The sequence below is a fragment of the Chionomys nivalis genome, chromosome 12 (assembly GCF_950005125.1).
Source record: "Chionomys nivalis chromosome 12, mChiNiv1.1, whole genome shotgun sequence".
NCBI lineage: Eukaryota > Metazoa > Chordata > Mammalia > Rodentia > Cricetidae > Chionomys > Chionomys nivalis.
The window spans coordinates 53,783,965-53,794,699 of record NC_080097.1 but is presented as its reverse complement, the minus strand read 5'-3'; the positions used below and the strand labels follow the sequence as shown (position 1 = coordinate 53,794,699).

Genomic DNA, 10,735 nt, shown 5'->3' with positions numbered 1-10,735 from the left:
CATCAGAGACAAGATCAATGCAGAAATCATGGGAGACGTGAACCATTTGTAAGGATTCCTTGTTTGAGGCTTTAGACTTACCCAGTCTAGTTGAGGGCAGTCAGCTTCCGGATGGGAAAGAGAAACTAGGTATCTCTCCAGCGGCGCTCTTCTAGGAGGGGTAGTCATGAGGGTAGACAAATAGGAAGAGGGTTGGAAGACAGCAGGACGATTAGCAGAAAGTTTGGCCAGGCAGGAGGAGCTGGGCATGGCCATCATTAAGGTGGGGAAGTAGAAAGTGTTTTTCAGAGTAGGGAAAGACGTAGGGTAGAAAACAGACAGGGGATGGACGTAGATGGCAGGATGAAGGCTGGATGGCTGAGAAGGGATGAGGTGGACGCTGGCTGGAAAAAAATACAGGGGAGGAGTCTGAAGAGGAAGAGGATTGCGTAGACTTCCCAAAATTCTTGGATGCTGTCTCCTCATCTTCCCAGAACCCTGCAGAGCCATACTTTACTAATGACAGTTAGTGACTGAGCTTGGCTAGAGCCGCTGTGGCAGTTATGACACAGGTCAGCCCTCACCTCATTCCGTGACAGAATGCCCATTGTGAAGTGCGCACACCCTCCCTCTGCTCCAAGAGGACAGCAGCCTCCCCTCCCAGAGAAATGGGCTCAGGGTCTAGGTGTGGGCGTGACCATGGCAAATAGCACTGAGCAGAGACTGTCGCATCTGTCTTTGCCATTGGTTAATGCTTTCTTTTCATTGGTGGAGACTAGTCAGACACATGGGCTAGGTTCATGTGCCTGGATCTTAGGGCAGCAGCCCTACAAGAAGAACTGGGAAAATGTGTAGATGCTAGTCTAAGTGCCTTTTTAAAAGGTTTTCATGTTACACAATATGATAAATAGAAATGATTAAAGATCTTTAGTTCAATTGTGTGTCTACATATATGTATGTGTACCATGTGCATGTCTAATGCCTGCAGACACTAAAAGAGGTCATCAGAGCTCCTGGAACTAGAGTTACAGGTGGTTGTGGGCCACTCAGTGTAGGTACTGGTAACTGAACACAGGTCCTATGCAAGAGCAGCCAGCGTTCTGAACCACTGAGCCCTTATCCCAGGTCTACCTTTCCTTAGTTTATATTTTATTTATACTTACATGTTCTATTTGATCTCTATGGTGTTCATATTTTCCCAGGGATTTTTTATTTTGAGACAGGATTTCTCAGGTGTAGACCAGTCTGGCCTGGAACACACAGAGCTCTTCCTGCTTCTCCATCTTAAGTACTAGAATTTAAGGCAAGAGCCACTATGCCTGGTTCCTTGGGAATTTTTAATCACAAAAGATACACATTGAAAATAATTCCTGTAAGACACTATGTAGCAGTAAAGAGAGTTTTATGCTGCTTGTGGAGTTACAATTTCCATTTTGCATGGCTACTCTATGTAGAAGTTCACATATAGTCTTTGGGTCTAGTTAACTTAGGTATGTAATTTTGTGTGGGGGGGGTGGGGGGTGGTCTCAGCCACAATGGAATGATCCCCTAGAAAGATAAGCCGGAATAAATGCTATTTTCTGTAAGTTAGCTATTTTATCACAACAAAGAGAAAAGTAATTTACTTTTCAACTAAGTACTTCCAAATCTATTGAACTTGCTTCAATTAAAAAAAAAAATACCCCGACAGGAAACAATTGATAATGTCCTAGAAGAAGAAAATTGGGGAAGCTATTTTCATCTAATCTAGAGTCACACTGACTGAACTGATTTAAAAAACCTACACTTTACATTCAGTAGACTTGTGGTGTTGGCAGTAGCTGAGCAGAGAGAAGCACGTGATTACACACGTCTGGTCAGTTACCTACTCTGTGATTTTTTTGCTGAGGTGAGTGATCCATTTGCAAGACACACGCTCTCACTTTTATATCCATTTCCAATTCTTTCTGGGGAAACGTAGTTGATGCTAGCTGTGAGAGAAAGCACCTAGAACTTATCTCCATGAAGAGAAAACTTACCTAGGAAGTGTGACATGACGGGAAGCTTTAGACTTCCGTGATAGTTTTGTGATGGACCTGTGATTGTTTCCCAAGGTGGCTTCGGAGGTTGAGCTGTGCTTGAACATCCCATTTAAATCACTCAGTTCTCTACAGAAGCATTAAAGGTAGGCAAATTGTGTCCAGATCCATCCATCAGTTCATAGTGTGCTTCTTTGACAAACTAACAGATGACAGCTCTGCGGTGGTTGTGATGAGTATCTGATAGTTCAGTGTATTTGACAAAACGAAGAATTTAGAAATTCATTGTCTTAGTTATTTTTCTGTCACTACAAAAAGACACCATGACCAAGGTAACTTTCAAAGGAAAGCATTTGATTGGGGACTTGTTTATAATATCAGAGGATCAGTCAATGACGATCATGGCCAAAAACATGGCAAGCAGCTAGACAGGCATAATGCCGGAACAGGAGCCCAGAGGTCACGTCTTGGGGCAACATCCATGAGGCAGAGAGAGCCAACTGGAATGACATTGACTTCTGAAACCTCAAAGTCCACCTCCTGTCCCCGCCCACTGGTGACATACCTCCAATAGATCATACCTCAAATCCTTCCCAAATATTCTAACAACTGAAGACCAAGCTTTCAAATATTTGATCCTACTGGGGTACACTCTCTTTTAGCCACTACACCCATGACTGTTCCTGAGCTTTGACACAAAAGGAAACAGTGCACTCCCAGGTATCAGATGAACAAAAGGGAAATTACAGGAGAATAAGAAAACATTCCGAAAATTTGCAGAATGGAGACATCTCTAGATGTATCAGCTGCAGATGTAGTGTGGTAAGGAGGAAGTTTATAGTTTAATGGGCACAATTTTTATTAATTAAATTTATTGATTTATTTTAATCTGGCTGCAGTTTCTCCTCCTTCCTCTTCTCCTATTCTCTTCCCCGCTCTCCCCTCAGCCACAACTGGCTACGTTTGAAAAGAAGCAAGGTCTCATACATACCAGTAACTTTGCCTTGCACATTCACATTCTGAAGAAGGAGAATTAAACAGAAAGTGAGCAGAATGAAAGAGCTAAATACAGTTCAGATGAAAAACTAATTCACTGGAAAAGAAAACAGAACAGAGTAAGTAGGGTGAAGAGTGATTCCTTAGAAAAGATCAATAAGATTGCCAAACTTTTAATTAGAAAAATCGAGAAGAAAGCAAACTCAAATTGTTAAAATCACTTATTGTAGACATTAATACAGATTTTATAGGAACATAAGAGATCATTAAGAACTTGATGAATGAATGCAAGCTAATGAGTTAAATGATTTAGATGAATGAGAATAATTTTTGATTTTGCTCCAGAACTCAGTTTCTGTGTAGAACGGGCTGGCCCTGAACTGTTAGAGATCCACCTACCTCTGTCTCCTAAGTGCTGAGATTCTTGCCCTGTGTGAACAGTTTCTTTAAAAACATAGACTACCTTGACAGATGTCTTACAAAGAGACTTGTCATTTTAAAACTTCCTACATTAAGGTCTCATCCACAGACAGCTTTGTCATTGAGCTCACCCAACATTTAAAGACTAATTGGTATCAAGTTTTCATAAGAAGTAGCGAGGAGTAAACATTTCCCAATGCAGTATATAAAGCCAGAAATATCCTGATGCTAAAGCCAAACATAGCTCTCATAGGATAATGAAAATACAAAACAATATATTTTCTCTTCTGAATGTACATGAAAAAATGCCTTAAGAAAAGCCTCCAGATGAAGCATCATGTAAAAAGAATTATATTCCACATAGAATTAATTAACAAGATTTAATTAACATCAGGACACAATAGAATACTGAATCAAATCCATAAAGCACAAATCCACATTATAGAATTCAGGGAAAGTGACAAATCTTAGTACCTCAATGACAGAAAGAAATTGCAGTAAACTGGGACTAGAAGGGAATGATCTCACTGTGACAAAATACATCACCAAAACCCCATAGCAGACATCGTGCTGAATGGTGAGACTCTGACGCTTTCTCTTTGTGATGGTCAGGTTGTTTGTTTTCTTCAATTTACACAATCTAGGTCATCTGGAACAAGAGAACCTTAAAAAGGAAAATCCCTCTATCAGGTTGACAGGTAAGCATTTCTATGTGACATTTACTTGATTAAAGATTGGGACAGGAGGATCCAGACCACTGCGAGTGCTGCTACCCCTGAGCAGTTGAGCCTAAGAGGTATAAGAACGAGAGTTCAACGTGAGCCTGAGATCAGGGCATTAAGCAGTGTTCCTTTATGGTATCTGATTCAGATCCCGCTTCCAGGTTCCTGCCTCTAGTTCCTGTCCCGATTCCCTTCTATGTGGGGCTGTTATATAGACCTGTAATTGGAAATAAGACTCTCTATGTTGCTTTTGGTCATGATGTTCTATCACAGCAACAGAAAGCAAACTAAGACGCTCCTTAAGATCAGGAACAAGACAAAGATGCTCACTTTTAGCTCTATACGTATTTCCTGGGAAGTTCTAGGCAGGGCACACAGGATACATGTGAAAGAGAATTCAATAGAGGAAGCGAAACTGTTTCTCTAGCTCACATGGGGATCATGTAAACAATTCTAAGGCAACTTCCTAAGCTTGTTGTTAGTGAAACCTTCCAGTAAGACCAAAAGATGCAATAAACTGAACAGTGCTCCAAGACAGCTATGCTTCAGATGGACGTATCATGTCAGGTGACAAAACTACTACATGTGATTAAAGATCTTACGCTGGACAATTATCTTGGTTTATCAATTAGGTCTACCATAACCAACATGGACTTCAACCAGGTATGATAACACATAAGGGCCTTTAACCCCAGCACTTTGTAAAATGGCAGAGGCAGAAGTAGGTGTGTCTCCATGAGTTTCAGCCCAGCGAGGGATAGATGGTAAGATTTATCTCATTCTGTGGACGTCACAAAAAATTACATGAACTTTATGAAAAGGTAGCTGTCAGATAGAAGATACAAAGGTGTGTATGCTACAGTTTGGACCCTGAGCCTCCGCCGAGCGGCCCTGTATTAAATAACATCTCAGTCATCAAGTGCTGGAGATAGGGCTCAGTGGTTAAGACCTTTTGCTGCTCTCACAGAGAACTTGGGTTTGACCCATATGGCAGTCACCAACCATTCCAATTCCCAGGGATGCAATGCCCTTTTCTGACCTCTGAGGGTACCAGCATTATGAAATCTCCTAGAATAAGCACTCTGACACCAATGAGAGGGGAAGAGAGGGGTTGTCACTGGCGGACTAAAGCTCCTAAAAAGGGTCAATATGAAGTCTAATTTGTATTCTTGTTTTATACTCTAAAACCACAAGGTCGGGCGAGCAAGCTAGATTTTACAGATTTATACATGGCATTCCACAGTTTGTTAAAGTCTATGACCTGTGGTTTCAGCTATTTTTCCAAATCATTTTGTTCCAGGTAGCATCATGCTTGGCAAACAGGCAGTATAAGCAGTGCTATAGTAAATCACTAAATAAATTAGTAAATCAATATCCAATAATGGATCTTTTCTACCTAGTTCTATTTCAGGAGAAAACAAACTCCTAAAAGTTGTCCTCTGACTTCCACACCCATACTATGACATGTGTGTCTGCACAAACACACATGAACACACTCAAGAAGTCATGTAATCAACACTGGGTAAACAGGAAGAAAACAATATTGGGAGTCAATCAGTGGACATTCACTGCCCAGAAGAGGCCTTCCTTTGAGTGCGGCAGCTCTCCTCAGCTGAAGCGATCCAAAGATGTCTGTTTGCCAACAGCTGTAACTGAGGTAGGGCAATGCATCATCCAGAGTGGTTTACAGGCAGCAGAGCCTCAGAACTCAGCTGAGTTCTGGAGCAGCTCCTTTAGGAAGCTAGATGCCATCTTTCCACGGTAACAACGCACAGAGAAGGTTAATGTAATGAGTAGTGTGCCCCTACTGCCACAGTCGACAATAACCCTCTCCGTTCTGTGCTCTGTCTTCCAGACCCTTGCTGGGGATGAGCACTTGTGAAAGTGAGTGATTTATTGTAGCACAAACAATAAAAGCCCAGAGATAGATACTGGGGCTCAATCTGAAGATCAAAAAAGCAGAGCAGCCAGACCACTAGAGAGCTCTTAGCTCTATGAAATCTTCAGACTGCAAAGAGAGTGAGCTCCTGTCTTATCCCACCTCATAGTCAGTCCTCTAGTGCTGGGATTAAAGGCAGGCACCACCACTGCCTGGTTGGTCTCTATGGTTAACTAGGTTGCTGGGATTAAAGATGTGTGCCACCATTGCCTGGTCTGCATGGCTGACTAGTGTGACTGTTTTGTATTCTGGTCTTCAGGCAAGCTTTATTTGTTAAAATACAAATGAAATATCTCTACAAGAGAGGCTGAGTAGCAACTAGGTAGCCTTCTGTCTTGCTTGTGTCTCCCCAAGAGAGTACCCTTCAGCTCTGCCAAAACAAAATTGAAAAAGTCGGCGCCACTCCAAATCCCTCCCCACTATTTCCAGTGTGCCTCTCTATCTCTTCCAGGTGCCCTCTGATACACTCGGATTACTTTCTGTCAATTAGTTGCTGACTCAGCCTCCTGGTCCAAAGTTAATTTTACTTAATCAATGCAGATGCAAACTTCGGTATCACAGTGTGATTGAATACCCCCAACACCTGCCTATCCTATTAAAATAAATGGCTGTCCTCCTCCTGCTTTTCTTCAAGGAAGGTGGTGATGATTCTGGACATTGCAGATTGAAGAAAAAGAGTGAACAAATCCAGAGAGGCCTGCAACAAGTTAAAAGAAAATGTAATCCACCGAAAGTTTAAATACTCAAGAGAAACAAGAATTCTCGAAAGGCAGAACACAGTGTTGTAGTCAAGGAAGTCCCAGTGGAGAGTAAGGTTTTTGTAGGAACACATCCATTTACTAGGGCTCGTTCTCAACCTAGGGGTCTAACATTTCCAGAACCGGTCTTAACTAGCAAAATTACAGCTCTGAAGTAGCAACGAAATAATTTTATGGTGTGGGGGGGGGGACGGTCACCACATAAGGAACTGTATTGAAGTGTCACAGCGCTAGGTGGAGAACCACTGGCTTAGAGGCGCACAGAAAAAGAGGGAGATTCGTATTTACTTCTGGGAGCTCCAAGGGGAAAGGTGAGCCTGAACAAGATTGCTTGGATGTTGTGCCAAGAAGTTTGGACTTTATTCTCTAATGCCAAACGGGCGCTCCGAGAGTAGTAGGGACTTCACAGCTGATAGCGTACCTTCACGTTGGCTAGTGTTGCACACGCACCCACGCCCTTTCCGGCCTCGGTTTACCCGCTTAGCACTAGGAACGTCTTGAGGCGGACAGCTTTCAGGATCCTGGCCTCTTTGTCCGCTTGGCCTAGGTGTCCGAGCTTTTCCTCCGGTGCATTCAATCCGGGCCAGGGCGGGACGGACAAACACGTGTTCAGATAAACAGCCGCCAGGAATAGGCGGGGCGCGGGGCGGGAAGAAGGCGGCGATAAGCCGCCATGCTGGGTAGCTTTCGGGTTCCGGTTCTCCCTAGAAAGTAAGTTCTGGCCGCGGCTCGTGCCCTCGTAACCCAGCGCCGCCCCTCAGGCCGGGCCCGCCACCAAACCCGAGCCAGGAGGCTTCTGGAGCCCGAGGGCGCGCGCCGCCGGGGCGTCACGTGACGCGCACCGCCCACGTGACCGACGGCCCCGGCGCTCGCACCGGTGCTGCGGGCGGAGTCGGCTGCGGCGGCGGCGGCGGCGGCGCTGGCACTGAGGAGCAGGGGGGAGCCGGGGCCGGGCAGAGCGGCCTGGCAGGTAGAGCAGTGCGCGGCGGAGGGGCGGGCTGGCGGGGCTCTCGCCAGGCGGCTGCGGAGGCCGCGCACCGGCGCCTTCCGGGGGCCGGGGTTTAGCAGACGCGCTCGCGCCCCGGGCGCCGCGCACCCTGCACCCCGCACACCGGGATAGCCCGTGTGTCGTGCGGGAAGCTGCCCCAGGGGTGCGGCGAGCTGAGGAGAGGTCGCCCGCGGCCTGCCGGCGACGAGACGCGGCCCCCGCCCCACCGGAGACGACCGTCGAGGCGGGCCGGTTAGCGGTGGGAAGCTGTCCGCTGTGGACTCGGGAAGCCGAGGGCTGCCGTTTCAGACGACAGTCGACCTCTCTTTTTAAAAAGAACCCGCAGGGTCTCCCTTTCCTCTGCCCTGTTGTTGACGAGGTCCACGGCTAGTAGGAGGCGCACCCTGGGTTTCTGAAGCTGGTGTGTGCTGTAGCAGGGATAGCATCAAAAGCAAGGGATGCTGGCAGGCATGAGAAGCCGCTTGGACCCTGACAGGAGATTAGAGTATGCTGTGAATTCTAACTTCAACTTAAATCACAACTCTATTTAGCTTCTCTTCGTCTGTGGGCTGGCTTTTAACCTATTGTGTGAACACCAGTGAATTTATTAGTACTTCTAACTGGGTCTTTCCCCTCTGAACTTGTGCCTATTGAAGAAGTGGTGATGCCTTCATCTTTGAAGTGTTTCTTCCGCAAGCGACTTTTATGGCTTTTGATCCAAAGCGTTGAGTAACACGAATCCCAGAAAATATATAGAAAACCAAAGCTGTGGCGCTTGTAGCTTCAAGTTTGTTAAGATTTTCAGTTGAGTGCCCGTGTGTTCCAGGAGCTGCAAAATATGCGATCTTTATCTGCCAGTGATGAAATTGAAGGGCCTTGCTTTGTATCCGGTACTTTAAAGAAGCATAAGGAAACATGAGTCTAGAGACCAGACAAGACCGCGAGACACATTTTTTTCTTCCCTGCTAGGTTCTATGGGTAAATTTTTAAAATGTTACATTACCTTGTATGTATGTATTGAGGGATGTGATGAGAATTTCTTGACTTTAGCTCAAATGGATTCCTAGGATGTCAGTTAATAATTTTCTGTTATGTATTTTGTTTTGTTTTTGTTTTTCGAGACAGGGTTTCTCTGTGGCTTTGGAGCCTGTCCTGGAACTAGCTCTGTAGACCAGGCTGGTCTCGAACTCAGAGATCCGCCTGCCTCTTCTGTTATGTATTTGACTCACAATATGGACTCAGTTTTCAAGTTTTCGGGGGCATCTAGGCCACAGTGTACTGTTTGTAAAATGTTTACAAGCAGAGAGAGGAGACTTTAGGAAATGTTAATACGAAGAAAAGTGTTCATCGTCTGCAGTTTTACTACCTAGAGAAAACAGTTTGTATTTTAGGGTGTGAATTCTATTGACTTTGGAAATTTGGGGAGTTGGCAGAGTTCACTTAGATTTCAGTTTGTAAACTAGCTAGTGTTTGGGGAGTCAAGCTGCCAAAGTCTACTTGATTCTAGAATTTTGATAGTTTGAATAGCAGTTCAAGTAACTAGGCTTACTACAGGGGTTTTGAGATAGCGAATATACTCTTTAAAATATGGTCATACTCATGCTCCCATACTCGCTGATGGCAAGGTGTGAAGTGACTCCAGGAAACACTGGAGTTCATTCAGGGAGGCCTTTTCTGGAACCTTCTCTGAAGTCTTAGGGAGTCCGTTGTTTGCAGAGGTGAGCGTTCCAAGTGTCCAGCTGTTCACTGGAATGGCTTTGTGATGCACTGGAGAAAGTTGTGGCTGTGGAGATGAAATGTGCTTTCTCAGATGGTCCGGCCAATCCTGGGCTCAGCGTGGTGGAGGCCTCTGGGTGCCATTGCTTACAGCTGTGGAAATTTCTTTCCCGAGACACTTAGAGCAGCCTCACTGCCTGCTTCTCTCCTCAGCAGGTGGAGATGGTGTTCTCTGCATTTGAATCTAGGCTTTTGAAGGGTGTTCACCTGTTCTGTGAATGTTCATTAAGAGGCGTGGCAGCTTTAGCTTTTGCTCTGGTGAAGTCGGTGGGCCAGCTCCAGGCTGGTAAATTACGTACCAAGAGATATCCGAATCTCAGCACTTTTGAGGTTGAGAGAAAGAACCTTGAGTTCAAGGATGCCTTGAGCTGTGAAGAGACATTGTTTAAAAACTAGGTAGTTGGAACAGCATACTCTCCTGTACCTTAAAACCCTTGGTATCAATCTAGGCAACGGATAACTGAGTCCCAAGATTGAACCCTGAGGACAAAATTGTTGTCAACAAGTCTGGTACCAGGCTTTGGTGATAAATCTTTATATCTTATTTTGTAACACATAGAAATATACTGAATTAAAGGGAAGACTGTAACTGGCTAAATATAAAAGCCAATTCCCTTCCGTGTTATTGGCTATTACTGATATGATTATCACCACTGGTTTTACTAGAAAGCTTTGTGATGTTATCCGAATGATGAGTGCGTGATGTTCCCTCTGTAGTTTGTTATTTCATGAAGCTTAGCATGTAGTTTAAATCCTTGTTTTCAAAAGATGTTAGATCTTTCGTGAACACATATGTTCACATATAACACATATAAGCAAACTGTCATTTCTAATGTGTTTGCCATCAGACCTAGAGCAGACAGATGTTTTCTTAGGAGTACTTTTGTCTCTGCCTTTGAGAAAGATCCTCTGAGCAGCTTCCTGTTCCATTTTAGGCTAGAGCTTAAAAAAGAGCAACAGAAAGAGAAACCTTTTTCTTGGAGAAGAAAATTCTGAGATCAGACTGTACCTCTAGACTGTAGAATCTAGACACTTTGGTGTCCAGTTTTAGGGCTCCGCCTCACCTGGTTTATTTTGCTTGTTTCTTTGTTTTTAGGACACGGTCTTACAAGACTATGTAGTCTTGAGTGGCCTGGAAC

General features: G+C 44.6%; 1 protein-coding gene across 4 annotated transcripts in view; it reads left to right on the top strand.

Annotated features, from left to right (window-relative positions):
- The first annotated feature begins 7,501 nt into the window (after positions 1–7,501).
- Positions 7,502–10,735, top strand: part of Rcbtb1 (RCC1 and BTB domain containing protein 1) — a 42,778-nt gene continuing 39,544 nt past the window's right edge. The window contains exon 1 of one of the 4 annotated variants that reach the window (XM_057786146.1): positions 7,502–7,543. The gene's annotated coding sequence lies outside the window, so the exon portion shown is untranslated. Of the gene's footprint in view, positions 7,544–7,641; positions 7,803–10,735 lie in introns of those variants that run through there. The other 3 variants (XM_057786148.1, XM_057786147.1, XM_057786145.1) reach the window with 3 other exon arrangements.